The sequence below is a fragment of the Mercenaria mercenaria genome, chromosome 12 (assembly GCF_021730395.1).
Source record: "Mercenaria mercenaria strain notata chromosome 12, MADL_Memer_1, whole genome shotgun sequence".
NCBI lineage: Eukaryota > Metazoa > Mollusca > Bivalvia > Venerida > Veneridae > Mercenaria > Mercenaria mercenaria.
In genome coordinates this window covers 52027089-52044065 of record NC_069372.1, presented here as the reverse complement: position 1 = coordinate 52044065, position 16977 = coordinate 52027089, and the positions used below count along the sequence as shown (strand labels likewise).

General features: G+C 37.5%; 1 long non-coding RNA gene across 1 annotated transcript; it reads left to right on the top strand.

Moving 5' to 3' along the window:
• Nucleotides 1-1597: 1597 nt before the first annotated feature.
• Nucleotides 1598-7351, top strand: LOC128547390 (uncharacterized). The gene is made up of 5 exons (XR_008366494.1): nt 1598-1737; nt 2429-2498; nt 2894-2994; nt 3465-3531; nt 4623-7351. It is a non-coding gene; the product is annotated as an uncharacterized LOC128547390 (long non-coding RNA).
• The last annotated feature ends 9626 nt before the right edge of the window (nt 7352-16977 follow it).

Below are 16977 nucleotides of genomic sequence, written 5' to 3'. Positions count from 1 at the left end.
AAGGTGCACAAGCATTACAGGATACAACCGAAGAATTACATGAAACAAGTGAAAAACTACAGGAGCCTAAACAAACTGTAGTGAAAGTTAGAGAAAGTGCTAAGCAGCTGAAAAGGAAGTTAGAGGGAAGGGAAAGAAGTCAAAATGTAAAACAAAGGGAACTAGAAACTGCAGAAAAAGATTTAAAAGCAGCAGTATCTAAAGTTAAGCAAAAGGAAAGGGATATAAATTTATTAAAATCTTCATTAACAAAGAGTAAAGCAAATTCAAAGAAACTAAGATCAACTGTTAATGATGTTAAGGCAAGAGAAAATCAAGTAGAGTGGCGACTGAAATTGAGAGATACAGAGACAAGAGGGACAAAATGGCCCTACCGCTCACCTGTTATCATTGCACTTAAGGACAAGAAGGTCAAAAAATCATAATCAAGATCAATCAAAAGAATTATGAGAAAATATAGTTGAAATTTTCTTAAAGTTACTTCAAATTAAATTATTTTCAAATTAGGCCAGTAGTTTCATGCCCGAAGGATTACATCAGAGGAGGTTAGGAGCAAAATTTTGACTGATGAAGCCCAAAGGACAGGAACAACAAAGGGAAAAAATTAAAAATAAATCGAAGTCCTCAGAAAAAATATCTTAGTCTAAAGGACAGGAACAACAAAGGGAAGAATTTAACCAAAAAGAAAAAAAAATCTTACAAGGTACAGATATGTCAAAATACACCTAAAATTGGAGGTACTATCCATGTTGTACCACAGAAAAGTGGTCTCGTTTTTTTCCTACGGCCAATGATAAAACAATTACTAAATAAGCTATTTATAGTAACATAAAAGGGAAGTAATTAAAAAAATATTGTCAAATAAAAACAAGAGCACTGCATTCAACGCAAATGCAGAGCAATATACACAAAACAAAGTCATATGACCTTTGACCCCTACGTATGACCTTGACCTTGAAGTAAGCCATCCGAAACATGCACTCTGCACATCGTTTTGATGAGGTGAACATTTGTGTCAGGTTTCTTTGAAATCCTTCAAGGGGTTCAAGAGTTACAGAGCGGAAGGGGAATTGCTAACCAACAGACATACAGACAGACGGACACCGAGGCGATAACATAACATGTCCCTTCGGGTGTATAAAAAGGAATCAAGATCTCATGGTGATACAAGTTGTGTGCAAGTTTGGTTAAAATCAAATCATAAATGAAGCTGCTATTGTACAGACAAGGTCAAAAAAGCTAATTTTGGCCCTTTCAGGGGCCATAACTCTGGAACCCGTAACGGAATCTGGCCGGTTCAAAAAAGGAGCCAAGATCTTATGGTGATACAAGTTGTGTGCAAGTTTGGTTAAAATCAAATCATAAATGAAGCTGCTATTGTGCAGACAAGGTCAAAAAAGCTAATTTTGCCCTTTCAGGGGCCATACGTCTGGAACCCATAAAGGAATCTGGCCAGTTCAAGAAAGGAGCCAAGATCTTATGGTGATACAAGTTGTGTGCAAGTTTGGTTAAATTCAAATCATAAAAGAAGCTGCTATTGTGCAGAAAAGGTCAAAATAGCTAATTCTGGCCCTTTCAGTAGACATTTACCTAGAGCATTTTATTTTCAAGGGAAATAATTGTGGTCTGAGAGTATTATTTTGAAAATCACAGTTGAGATATTTTTATGTGTGCACCGGTACAGTTTTGCGGGGAAGCGAAAGTTGCCATGGAATTTTGTCTTCTTCTAAAAACAAGGTAAGCTGACAGTTTTTGTTGAAATATATATCTGATAGCTGACACATAGGAGAATGTTTTGGTTTATATCCATCTTACAGATTTTTTTGAAAATGAAGAGAAACAGGGGGAATTCTGTAAACTTCTTCTTATATGCAAATGAGCTGAAAATGTATTGAAATGACTAGATCAGGAGTTTATGCCTTTCCAGTAAGTTTTTCCCTACCTTTGACGATAGTTATTAAAAAGTATAGATATCAACCTCTTTGCTGATATTAGTACCAAAAATTTTCAGCCTGTGAATAGCTGTGGAAATTTGGGACTTCCTTTTTTTGAAGATATAAATAGATCTAAGCTATATTTAGACTAAAGTTTTTTTTCAGTATAACAGCATGTAGAGAACCCTTACATACAGTCAAATATTCTTGATATTGCAAGGAAATATAATGCATTTTTCAAGTGCTTGCTGTTTCTTATGTTGTGCATACTTGATATAGGTCATTGTCAGTGTCAACTATCATTATACTGACATTTGAAGTTGTTGTTTTTTTCTAAATTACCTCCCTTATATATGCATTTTTCTTCATTCGTTTTATTGATAATTACTTCCCTTTATGTTTAGCAAAAGTTCTCAGATTGCATTTAATTAACTCCCTTTATTTAACATGAAAAATTCTCTTATGTAATGATTATTTATATATTTTACTTAGAGTGTCTGATACATGTAGTTGCAGTCTGTCTTTGGAAGCTGTAGAAATAACAAGAAAGAGGCTGACATAGTGGTATAGTTTGTTATATATGAAGTTTATTGATGGCATTCATGTTATGATGATATCATTAAAGTACAACATACATTGATTTTCTTACAGTCATGTGTTATTACATTTGAACTGAGACTGTTTTATAATCAGGTTCATGATACTTTTTTTTTAATATACATTGTATACAATAGTTGCATTTTTCAATATTAATTGCAGCTTCATAAATTAGAACACTTCAGGTTATGTTTGATATAGTTTATTAATGATTATAATTTTAATCATACAATGAGTTATGAGATATTTTATTAATTTTAATATATTTAAATTAATAAATGTAAAAAGTGTGTATTAAATGCATAGGTCATCTTTTGTACAAAAATAAAGGAAAAAAAATGTTGTATAATTTTCATTTTCAGTTTTGGTAGGGAAAAGTTTGAGAATGTACATGTACAGTTGTTTGACCTGTCTTACCCTGTGGCAGTCCAAGAAGATGTTACCATTATGAAAAATGCAGGAGGTATTATGCTTATGTATGTTAAACAAAGGTCTCAAAGCATTTATATGCTGTATGGCTACATTCTTGCTCCTGAAATAACTGTACAAGACAGCTATAAGACTGACATTCCTGACAAGATGTGAACCTTCTGGACTTTATGTCAGCCTGGCATAAACATTTCTTTCCTGTAGCTTTGTGTATCCCTCAATTTACTAAGTGCATATCTCCATTCAAAATAATGATAATAGATATGGTTTAGTAATAAATGTGTGATAGCTTTGTAATGTCAACATTTCAAAAATAGAATGAACATGTACTTTGATAATAAATATTGAAATACAAATCAGTATATTGTATTAGTCAGCAAAAACATGAAGTACATTTGTATCTTTGTATTAAGATAATTAAAACAATTACATTCAAATGCTTTGACACTGATTTTATGTTGGTTTCCTAGAATGTGTGTGAATTAATGTTTTACAATATTTCAGAACTTGAAGACAATGGTTAGTGCAGAAGGGACATAAAAGTTATGAAAAAGTAACAGATATAAATAAGGTAAATTATTGTGATAAAAAGACATGGCCAGTGCTGCACATCACAAAGGCAATATTTGAATTTAATTTTTTGTCACTTGCAATGATTAGGATTAATTTTTTTACTGTGATCTTTTTTTCACATGATTTTGTCAAGACTGACAATTTGTTCATTGGAATAAGATAGTTAAAGGCGGCATTGTGTCACATAAAAATATGTCTGCATAATTGCCTAACATTAAATGTCAAATTGTAAACAAGGAAATTCTAAATTTGGAAAATCCTTTGTTGTTTCTCTTCATTTAGCTCAGTTGAAGGAGATGAAGTTTGAAGCAATTTTCACAGTACAACCTCTCCAGAGTAGCTCACTCTGAAGCAAAACCTCTCTATAACAACATCATGAGAATTTCCCTAAGCTGAAATATAACTATCAGATTTACTTCTCCAGCCAGAACAGCAACCTCAAAATAACTAAAATATTTGTATATCCCACAGGGTATTGCTCTACAGAGGTTGCATTGTACTTATAATATCTATGATTTCAAATGTTTTAAGAAATACAACACTTTCATCAAGGGGAAAGGTGAACATATATTACTCATAAGGTGAAGTTTTGGCAGTTCTCAAGTTCATTGTTTTTGCATGCTATATAAAAACACTTAAGGTAGTTTATCATTACTACATCATATACTAATCAGAGGTTGTAGGTTGTTGTTGGAGCTTTTAGGTGAGATCATAGGTGAACATCATCAGATTTATCTGTTTATTTTTTTCACCATTTTATTGAATATGTACATTGAATGTTATAAAATATGCAATCTTTTCAGACAGTCCTATTAAATAACTTGTCATTTAGTTGATCTAAGTATATGTAAAATTTAAATAAAACAGCAAGCCAAGTAGCAACATAATCTTGCTCCTTAAAACAGGTAATTCCTTAGACAAGTAGAAATTAGACAAAATGTCAATTTGTAGAGTTACTTGACTTGCTGCTTGATAATATATTTCTAAGATTAGAATATCTGCAAATGTCTAAAATGATGTTATAATTGTTTTAAAAACTATCATGTTTTATTCTTTTTATGTAATAAAGTTCTACATGTGTATTTCCAGAAGTGCTACAAGTGTGTTGTCATGTGAAATGGAATTTACCCCTGTGCTGCAAGATGTATATTCAAGTGCAAGACAGCCATGCACCAGCTGTAAACTGAGATGGACCCATATAATAAATATGTTGACTTTTCTATGTATTATCATCTGTACAGAATGTGTTCATGACAAGACTGTATACATATATTGTTAAATCATTTTTTATTTCCATTATTGCATGCATGTAAGAAGCAAGCATTTAACAATTGCATTCATAGAAGTGTTAAAATGTGATCAATCTAATTTAAAGAAACACATTTAATTGGACTTTTTCAGTTTCATAGTATCTGTGGTGGAGACTGACCCAGTCATTCAGCAACTTATACTGTCTGCGCGTCATTTCTTGTATGTTATAGTTTTCTTAATAATACATTAAATGTCAAAGTTATGGTTAGATGAACTCATTCATCACTTGTAGATTAATGTTAAAGCAGTTCAACATTTTACCATAAGTTAACTATTATTCTATTTAACCAGAGTTGTCACATATTTTCATATAAATATTTGTATAATACAGTCTAATCTAATCTACATATATAACAAAGTGCTCAGGGTGAGGTATTGTGATCGCTCACCGTCCGGCGTCCGTCCGTCCGTCTGTCCGTCCGTCGTCCGTCCACATTTTCCTTTAAACAACATCTCCTCCTAAACCAACAGGCCAATTTTGATGAAACTTCACAGGGATGTTCCTTGGATGGCCCCCTTTCAAAATTGTTCAAAGAATTGAATTCCATGCAGAACACTGGTTGCCATTGCAACCGAAAGGAAAAACTTTAAAAATCTTCTTCTCAAAAACTAGAAGCCCTAGAGCTTAGATATTTGGTGTGAAGCATTGCCTAGTGGACCTCTACCAAGTTTGTTCAAATCATGACCCCGGGGTCAAAATTGACCCCGCCCCAGGGGTCACTTGATTTTACATAAGAAAATCTTAAAAAATCTTCTTCTCAAAAACCAGAAGCCTTAGAGCTTAGATATTTGACATGTAGCATTGCCTAGTGGACCTCTACTTAAATTGTTCAAATCATGGCCCCGGGGTCAAAATTGACCCCGCCCCAGGGGTCACTTGATTTTACATAGGAAAATCTTCAAAAAATTCTAAAAATAAACCGGAAGGCCTAGAGCTTAGATATTTCACATGTAGCATTGCCTAGTGGACCTCTACAAAATTTGTTCAAATCATGGCCCCCAGGGTCAAAATTGACCCCGCCCCAGGGGTCACTTGATTTTACATAGGAAAATATTTAAAAAATCTTCTTCTCAAAAACCAGAAGTCCTAGAGCTTAGATATTTGACATGTAGCATTGCCTAGTGGACCTCTACTAAAGTTGTTCAAATTATGACCTGGGGGTCAAAATTGACCCCACCCTAGGGGTCAGTTGACTTTACATAGGAAAATCTTCAAAAGTTTTCTAAAAATAAACCAGAAGGCCTAGAGCTTAGATATTTCACATGTAGCATTACCTAATGGACCTCTACAAAATTTGTTCATATCATGACTCCCTGGGTCAAAATTGACCCCGCCCCAGGGGTCACTTGATTTTACATAGGAAAATCTTCAAAAATTTTCTAAAAATAAACTAGAAGGCCTAGAGACTAGATATTTGACATGTGGGATTGCCTAGTGGACCTCTACAAAATTTGTTCAAACCTTGTCCCCCGGGGTCAAAATTGACTCCGCCCTAGGGGTCACTTGATTTTACATAGGAAAATCTTAAAAAAAAATTCTAAAAATAAACCAGAAGGCCTAGATCTTAGATATTTGACATGTAGCATTGCCTATTAGACTTTTACAAAATTAATTTAAATCATGACCCCTGGGGTCAAATTGACCCCGCCCCATGGGGTTACTTGATTGTACATAGAAAAATCTTCAAAATTTTCTAAAAATAAACCAGAAGAGCTTAGATATTTGACATGTAGCATTGCCTAGTGGACCTCTACAAAAAGTTTTCAAATCTTGTTTTTAAAGTTACTTAAAGAAAATTTCAACTATATTTTCTCATAATTATTTTGATTGATTTCTATTATGATCTTTTGACCTTGAAGACTTGTCCTTAAGTGCAATGATAACAGGTGAGCGATATAGGGCCATCATGGCCCTCTTGTTTATATATTTTTTTCCATCCAGGAGAATAAAGAAATATACATTTCAAAATATCTCATCATTCCAGATAAGTACACTACATAATCAAGATAAAAGAAATAAGAACAAAATATGTTGGTGGAATTTTATTTTCAAACATTTGATATACAGTCTTTGTAGTATTTACTTCTTTAGATATGTTGGACTGAAATGGGAATAACAACATACTTTAAATTTTTGTAGTCATAAGTTAATATGGGAATTATTAACTTAACTTAAAAAGATTTTATCTCACTGTTATGCCATCTGAGCTTTAATATTTTTCAACACTGTCATTGGCAACAAGGCTCAAAATTATTTGTTGTGTATACCTTGCATTCATGTGTGATAAATGCTTTTATGGTATTCTTTAATATAATTTATGCTTTTCATCTTACCATGGATTAATAAATACAAATTTATTTGTCTGAAAAATAAGGTAAAAATACTGACTGATTAAATTGCAATATAAGAAAGCTTATTTGAGATAAAGGGAGGTAATTCCATAAAAAATATGTAGAATGTAGATGATAAATGTAATGAAGGGAGGTAATAAAATATTGTGAAGTTATTAGTCTTCATTTCTTTGATGAGATAATTAATTGTTTTACATTTTGGTTTATTAACTACAAGTATGACTTAACATGTGTACCTGTCCTGAAGGAAAATAAAATAGGTTGTTTGATGTCCTTGTACTGTTAAGTTGTTCCTGTATTTGTTTACATTCCATGTCTGAATGAAATGAAGAAACAGACTTTAATGAGGGTATCCCGGGAAAATACCTAAGTTTATTTTTATATCAGCAAATTTGATGAGATAGTCATTCAGGAGTTGTCTATCCTATTTCCAAAAATGCTATGGGGACTAAATTTTTTGGAGTAAATATCTCTTTTAAAAAATAACACACAGCATTTTAATATTGTATATATATTATCTGATGCACTTAGCAATATATATTTGGAGTCAAAATGTTAAAAATTCCGGTTTTAATTTTTTAGTTACAATGTCTACTTTCAGGGGCCATAACTCTGGAACCCATAATGGAATCTGGCCAGTTCAAAAAAGAAACCAAGACCTTATAGTGATACAAGTTGTGTGCAAGTTTGGTAAAAATCAAATCGTAAATAAAGCTGCTATTGTGCAGACAAGGTCAAAATAGCTAATTTTGCCCTTCAGGGGCCATAACTCTGGAACCCATAATGGGATCAGTTCAAGAAAAGAACCAAGATCTTATAGTGATACAAGTTGTGTGCAAGTTTAGTTAGAATAAAATCATAAATGAAACCACTATCGTGCAAACAAGAAGTTGTTTATGCACAATAAATAGCAAATTCTGGCCCTTTAAGGGGCAATGACTCTAGAACCGATGATGGGATCTGGCCAGTTTTCGACAGGAACTGAGATATCATGCCAATACAAGTTTTGTAAAAGTTTGATCAAAATTGCTTGCAAAATGTGGTCTCTATCTTGTTCACAAGAAATTGTGGACGGACGGACGGACGGACGACAGACGATCACAAAAGCTCACCCTGTCACTATGTGACAGGTGAGCTGATAAAACATTTGAAAGTTCAAGTAAATGAAAATGATGAAACTGTAACTAGAGCTAAAGAAACTGCAAAGGAGTTGAAAGACGTAAATGAAAGTATAGACTATTTGCAGTCTTTAATTAATGATTCTCCTGAAATTAAACTGTTTGATGATGAATCAAAAAAGTACACAACAGAAACTGTAGAGTGTATCATGAATCTGACTCATCTGAAAGTGCCATCAGAAAAAGTTGGTGAAGTAATAAAGACTGTTTCTTCATTGTGAGGTAGAACTGTGAATAGAGTACCAGCTCCAACCACTGTGAACCGTATTGTTGACAGCAAAATAGCCGTTGCTCAGAAGCAGACAGCTTCTTCACTCAAAGACAAAACAGACACTACACTTTACACCGACGAGACACGAAAGTATGGCAGAAGTTTACAAACGTACGTTGTCACTGATGAAGAGAGCAATTCTTACATATTAGGTTTGCGAGAAATGGTCGATAAAAGTGGACAAAGCACCTTAGACACTCTAAAAGAAATGTTGGGTGATATATTAACATACTGTCATGAAAGAGAAGTGCAGCATGCAATGAATGTTGGCGATAAAATACTTTCAAATATAAGGGATACTATGTCAGATAGAGCATGTACTGAAAAACATTTTAATCAACTACTAGAAGAATATAGAAGTGAGGTTTTGCCTCAGGTGTGCTTAGGGTGCACAGAGTTGATCGAAGGAAAACAAAAAGAACAAAATAACTCACATGAACAATTTCTTTAGCGGGTTACATCTTTGGTTGGAATAACAGATGTATGTGATAAAACCCTTATGAAATTTGAGAGGAATTTTCTGGATGGAAAAATGTCGGTTCTGCTGTAAGACCAGAACTTAAGAAATACCACTGAAGTGAAAGTGGCACAATGAGACTTGCGAACATCATCAAAGGCTTTTGCTATCGACCAAGATAAAAAAAGAGTTACTTTACCTGGGCAGACTTACTTGAAAACAAAAAATGAGAAAATCTTATTGTGAGATTCACGCACAATAGATTCAACCTTGTTTTAGTTTGGCATTGGCTTTGTATTTTCACAGAAAAGGAGTGTCTGAGTTCCTAGATACTGTGCATAGAACTGATGATTCATTGAAAGCGGTTTCACTAGACATTAAAGAAAACATTTTCGTAGCTGGACTAAAAGCCTTTGGTCTCCTTTCCAAGTTGATAACTGGACCTTGTGGACATTACTGGAAGGGTCTGGTCACATACTGGACATGAATATTCAGTATAAACTGCTAGTCGACTTCTTACAGAATGTAAATTGCCGGAGAGGAAAGCCCATTTGAACAAGGAAAATAGAGCTGTCACTAATGGTGACAAATGCCCCCGCAGCATCTTGACCTTTGACCTGGTGACCTTGACCTTTGACCTGGTGACACCAAAGTCAGTAGGGGTGGTGTACTCAATAGGAACTATCAGCATGTGACGTTTGAAGGACCTGGGTCAAGTGGTTCGCGAGTAAAGTGCCTTCATGCAAAAAGTTAACGTTGGCCGCTGTGGTCTTGACCTTTGACCTGGTGACCCCAAAGTCAGTAGGGTTGGTGTACTCAATAAGTATTGTCAGCATGTGAAGTTTGAAGGTCCTGGGTGCAGTGGTTCGCGAGTAAAGTGCCTTCATGCAAAAAGTTAACGTTGGCCCCTGTGATCTTTGACCTGGTGACCCCAAAGTCAGTAGAGATGGTGTACTCAATAAATATTATCAGCATGTGAAGTTTGAAGGTCCTGGGTGCAGTGGTTCGCGAGTAAAGTGCCTTCATGCATAAAGTTAACGTTGGCCCCTGTGACCTTGACCTTTGACTTGGTGAGCCCAAAGTCAGTAGGGGTGGTGTACTCAATAAGTACTACCAGCATATGAAGTTTGAAGGCCCTGGGTGAAGTGGTTCGCGCGTAAAAGGCGTAACGTTGGCCCTTGTGACCTTGACCTTTGACCTGGTGACCTCAAAGTCAGTAGGGGTGTTGTACTCAATAAGTACTATCAGCATGTGAGGTTTGAAGGTCATGGGTGCAGTGGTTTGCGAGTAAAGTGCCTTCATGCAAAAAGTTAACGTTGTGACGAACGAACGAACGAACTAACGAACAAACGGACGGACAGTTGAAAACTAATATGCCTCCCTTCGGGGGCATAATTAAGGATAGAGCAAATAAATCACTTATTCAGGAAACACTAACAGAGCCTACTTATGAAAGAGTTACTCCTGAAGTGCCACTTCTAGTTGGAAAGAACATTGAACACACATTTTCGGATGGTTTACATATAACGGTGTTGTTATTTCTGTTGTTCTTGGTACAATGTTAAATATGATAATGACAATGCAATATATGCTTTAAACTTGAAGGAAGATAACAAAGTTGGTGACTTGAAAATTGTTGTTGGAGGAGATGTACATAGTGAGTAAATGTATAGAAAATTAGTTTTTGGAGATGTACATAGTGATCAAATACTTTTGAATGATGAATCTTTATTGTGAGATTTTTTGAAAACTGCTATTGGAGATGTACATAATGATCAAATTATTCTTTAATGTATTGTAGTGCCCCAGATATTGTACTACACATGATCTTTTTTGTTACTTTAATGTATGGTATATGATACCAATTCAGAGTAGAAATTATGCTACGTCAGGTATTTTAAGCTGTTTATTGTTTATCCGAATTTGTGAAGTCCACTTAGAGATCGATTTTTGCATAATGAACCATAGCATTGTAATCTTTGGATCATTTCTGTGAGACTCATTTACTACCTTCAGGTCATGATGTATTTCACTGTTTATCAGATGTATTTACCAGGAAATCTTGATTTGTTTACAAATTTACATTCACTTCCGGGTTGCTATTAAGCGGTGTCACGGTAACTTTCTCCTTGGCAACGATAGAAGGTCACCATTTTTGTTTTGAAGACAAATAGACAGAAAGATGAGCTACAAAAGGACTTATGCTGTAAGGATGTGAAAGATTATCATAATTTCTAATGTATCAAGCTAAGTCTAATTATGGTTGTCGACTCTAAATACTGGTTGCCAGTGCGCAAATTTTGTTTGTGTACATTTTTAGCCAATGACGTTGGCGTCTTGTACGCATTTGTTTTGATGCATTTTGCGTACCCGCATCGTTTTTCCCGATTTTCGGGGTCTCCACAATTCAAAAACATCGAAGGACAAATTCTTGTCAGTTGACATCAGAAATTCAAATGAAGTTTATTTTTAAGAGTTCAATGCCGGCTACCATATTTATCAAAATAAATCAGAAATCTTTTAAGGTCATTAATTCTTTAATCTGTCTCAAATATCAGACTGTTAATTTATTTTGTATTAAACAATTTAAGGCTGACTGATAGGATTTTCACAGAATTTTAAAGAGAATTTAAAAGGTTTGTGCACGACAGATTTAAGAGAACTGTTTTATCATAGACTACTGTATTTCTTATCCTGTTAATTGTTGACAGATCCTCGTATTTTCACGTGATATTTTTAGTAGTGCCTGACCGTGCTTTTTCGCGTATTTTATTCGAAGCTTGTGACATTGTAAGTCTTATAAGATACCGTATGTATGTGCTATTTATTGTTGTGATATTTTCACTTTGTTGAATCGAGGATTCTAGTCACTCATTGAGTATTTGTTAGGGAATAAATAAATAAATCATTTTATTCTTTAGACTTCTATTGTTATATTCACTTGATTAATGCTAAGTGTAGTACATTTCCCAAATGCCCCGTGGAGACAAATCCTTTCTATCTGAGTAATTCTTGCAAGTCCTGTAAAGAGCCAACACAACTTATACCAAGGTGATCTTGTTGCCTTAGTCTACGCAGAACTTCATAGCCAGAGCTACAATCATAATCCACACCGTGTCGGGTTTTCTACACATCATCCGTAGTCTCCATAGATCCTGATTGTCTACGTTTCTTCATAGTCTACTTAGGCACATTCAACTCTTGTCTACAGACATTCTCAGATTAAAATATCCTAATCCATTGATACAATAACAAGGCTACCAAGGTGTCGTTGGATTAGGTAATCTTATTCACGCTACCAGTTATAATTCTTAAGGCCACTAGCTCGCTACATACTTTTTGGTGGCAGCGGTGGGATCCTCTAATACAAACGAGGATCCAGAGATTCGAATCCTATACTCCGGGCAAATAGAGCGCAAACAAAATGGAGTACCATACACCAGCTTGGAGTGATGGTGAGATATCCTTTAAGCGTCCGGAACGAAGAGGCGAGACTCATGTGGTCATATCAAGGTCAAGTAGTATGCAGAGCGTGCAGGCAGATGATTATTTATCTGTTACATCAAGATTCGTATGACAATGTTAGGCCCAGTCCAACCAATTTACCACATCATGTCGACACTGCAGTCAATACCTCTTTTGGGAATCAAATTGCTGACAAAAGAATCCAATCAAATGATTTCAGTGAAATCTCATGGGTTTTAAAAGAGGTGGTCTTAGAACTTCAGGTACTGAAACAGGCCCTACCAAAGAATGATCATGCCGCGTCTGTGCCGCGTGTCATGTCTGCTGCGGACCGTAGTACTGCATGCAATGAAGCAGATGATAGTTATACTCAATAAACAGCAAGGGAACAGCCTTTTTTTTCTACCGCGTTAATGACGCATATGAACGGGGCTTTGCCAAGGGCACCCCAATTGAACGCCAATTACAATTCAGTTTCTCCTCAGATCCCTGGGGGAAATGAAAACTTGTACAATGGGGACAGGCATAGATATGAAAACCAACCGGAGACGTTTCAACAAGGAAATTACATTATGGGTTCTGGCACGCGAGCATGTGCAACAGATAATGTTAAGATGCCAGCTTTCACTGGGAAGGAAGAGTGGCCAGTGTGGATAGCCAGGTTTGAAGCAATCGCGGAGAGATATCAATGGAATGATGACGACCGACTTGACCAACTTCTGCCACGTATAGAGGGCCAAGCAGCACAATTTCTATATGGACAACTGCCAAAGGCAACATTAAGAAACTACCAGGGAATAGTAAGAGAAATGCATAATCGCTTTAGGGTTATTGAGACAAGCAGGGTATATGCAGCAAAATTTAGTCGTTGTAATCAGAAGTCCGGAGAAACCGCGGAGGAATACGCATCCGACCTTGAGATTCTATATGACAAGGCACATGGGTACCGTGACAGGAGATCCAGGGAGGAGGACTTAGTTAGAAAATTCTTGGATGGACTTAGGGATGAAGAAATAAGATTTGAAATTGAATTTCACAAGGAACCTGAAACAATAGACGAGACTATCTATCATGTGGTCAACTTCATACAGACGCGCAATAGTGATGCGACAGACAGAAAATACAGGACTGCGAGGAGAGCGTTCCAGTCACAAGAAGGCGTAGACATATGAGTAATGTCTTAAGGGTGCCAGATAAAGGAACATCTCGAAGCAATTCCATGGAAGAAAACAAGCACTGCAGGGAGACAGACCGGGTGTTTAAGGAAAATGACGTGCTGGTGAAAATCTTAGCGAGGTTTGAAAAGTTGGAGAAAGCAAATAGGAGTGTACAGTCGAAGAAAGCTTCGCCACCGGCTAAGAGGCAGGTAGAGTGTTACAGTTGCCACGGAGTAGGTCACCATGCCCGGGATTGCCCGGAAAAAGGGTCTTCAAAAGGGTCTAGATATTGGCGAGATAGGGGTCCAAGCAATCGTGGTGTTGCAAGAGACAATGCAGGAGCCGAGCCCTTAAACTACCAGGGATCTGCCCCAGTGGCCGGGAGGCGGTCCAATTAGAGTTCAGTGGCCGCACGGAGTAGAAGCGGAGCGATAATGTAGAGGAGGGTGTTAAAGAGAGAAAGCGACTCAGCGATGGGGTTAATGTAAAGGGTAAAGTAGAAGGAGTAGAGTTGTTGTTTACTGCAGATACAGGTGCAGCGAGGTCAGTGATGTCATCTAGGGTATATAGTAAGATAGAAGAGAGCCAGAGACCAAAGTTAGCGAAGTGCGGAAGTCTTCGTGGAGCCAATGGTTCGCCAATAGTGGAGTTAGGCAAAGCAGAATTCAACATTACCGTAGGGTCATACGAGATGGTGCATGAGGTTGTGGTCGCTGATATCGATGACGACGCCCTTTAAGGGTTTGACATATTAAGGGGAAGTGAAAAGGAACCAGCTGACTTACTGTTAAGCAAGGGGATTTTAGTATCAGATGGCGTTGAGATCCCTTTTTACAAGTTGGTAAAAGAAATAGGTCAAAGAGAGTGACTGTTGCAGATGATGTATGTATCAGGTAGAGCAGAGGCGCTTGTGGATGTATATGTTGAGAGGGAGGGGGTCGATGATTTTGACAAGTATGCTGAATACCTGGTAGAACCCAGTGAAATCTTCAGACAGAGGTATCAGTTGGTAATGGCATCATCGCTGGTTGACATCAACAAAGGCCCGACTTGTTAGGTCAGGGTACTTAACCCTATTCCAACGGAGGTGATACTACATCAAAATGCACACATTTGAGGAGCTGAACAAATAGAGAAGATCGTGAGCGTCGTGGCCGAGCAAGAATACAAGGGAGAAGATGAGAATTTATACAGAGTAAGGCGTATAGGAAATCAAAGGAAAGAGGTTAAGAATGTGGGGGAGGGCGTCAAAAATATCAAGAGTAGCACTGTTCCGGACCACCTGAGAGATTTGTTTGAGAGATCAACAGGTAAAAATGAAGCAGAGAAAAGCGCCGTGGCAACATTGCTTACAGTGATACCTTTTCGAAGAATGATAGGGACATCGGACTCACTGACCTAGCAGAACACCCAGTAGACACTGGCGATGCTGCGCCTATTAAGCAAAGGCCAAGACGTGTCCCGCTTGCATTTGCTTCGGAAGAAAAGGCAGCTATAGATGATCTGTTAAAAAAAGATGTAATACAAAAAAGTACCTCACCGTGGGCAAGCCCCATAGTATTTGTTCGTAAAAAGTCGGGTGCAGTAAGGCTTTGTGTCGATTATTGGAAGGTCAATGCGCTTGTGAAACCAGATGGATTCCCACTCCCAAGGGTACAGGACTGCCTAGACGCTGTTGCAGGTATGAGCCTTTTCAGCTCGTTCGATTTAACAAGTGGATACTTCCAGATCCCCTTAAAGAAAGAGGATATTCCGAAAAGTGCCTTTACCTGTAAATACGGCCTCTTTGAATTGAAACGGATGCCATTGGGCTCAGCAATAGCAGCAGCACGTTCCAGAGAACGATGGAATTAGTATTGTAGGGTTTGCAGTGGCAGACGTGCCTTGTCTATATCGACGATATAATTGTATTTGGAGCAGACTTTGCGGAACATATACAGAGAGTTGACGAGGTACTTGATAGGATAAAACAGGCTGGTATGAAGTTACGACTAGACAAGTGTCACATGCTTCAAACGGAAGTAGTTTCCTTGGGGCATGTAGTGTCTAAAGAGGGTATACGACCGGACCCTACTAACATTGCATAGATTGCCGAATGGCCAATGCCTACAACATCAAAGCAAATTAAACAGTTTGTAGCCACTGGTTCGTACTATAGGCGCTATATCAAGGACTTTGCAAAAGTTGCACGACCACTTATTGAGTTGACCAAAAAGGCTGCTTGCTTTGCTTGGACTGATGAATGTGAGAAAGCATTTATTGCCTTAAAGAAGAAGCTGACAGATGCAGATGTGATGGGATTTCCCCTCAATGAGTGGGGCGGCTAGTTCTTTTTAGATGTAGACGCTTCGGGTACCGGGATAGGAGGTGTACTTTCACAAATGCAGTCTAATCGAGAGAGGGTAATAGCTTATGCCAGTAGATCGCTAAACAAAGCCGAATGCAATTACTGTGTGACCGAGCGCGAGCTACTTGCAAGTGTATACTGCATGCAGTACTTCAGGCAGTACCTTCTTAGGCAGAAATTCACCGTAAGGAGTGACCATCAAGCCCTTATTTGGCTTTTCAGTCTGGAAGAGCCAAACGGGAAAATAGCCCGCTGGATAGAAATCCTGGCACCTTTCAACTTCTCAATTGAGTACAGACCAGGTGGACTGCAGCCTCACTGCGATGCGTTATCTAGGTGTGACAGTCCGAGAGATTGCGATAGCAGCGAATTGATATGAGCGAACCGCTGAAGTGTGGCCCCTGTAATAAATGTAGACGTCGGGCCGAGATGATGGTACTTAACTGGAGGAAAGGTGAGGACTCACAGGAAAACAATGTGGATGGCAATGCTGAGGAAAACAGTGAAGCTTTATCCTGTGAAAGCAAGTCAGGTAAGGGAGGTCAACACAGATGAACCTAGAGCCGGCACAAGCAGTAGGTCCCCAGACTGGACAATAGTAGGAGCAGGGAAAACAACAGCAGAGCTGAGAGCGAGACAGCTTGAAGACTCAGACATAAAGCCAGTTCTCGAGGCCAAGGAGGAGGGTAAAAAGCATGTGAAGGAGCGGACAGACACTATGAGCCCAAGTCGCCATATGACCTATCATGTGTCGGTGCGGCGTTAAATCCAACAAAAATGTTCTAGACATTACCTTCTGTTGTGGGACCAGCTGAAAGTAGCAAATGGTGTGCTTGTGAAGGAATTCGTAAAGAAGATGGGTCAGGAACATATGGACAAGTAATTGTACCAGAAAAGGTGAAAGGA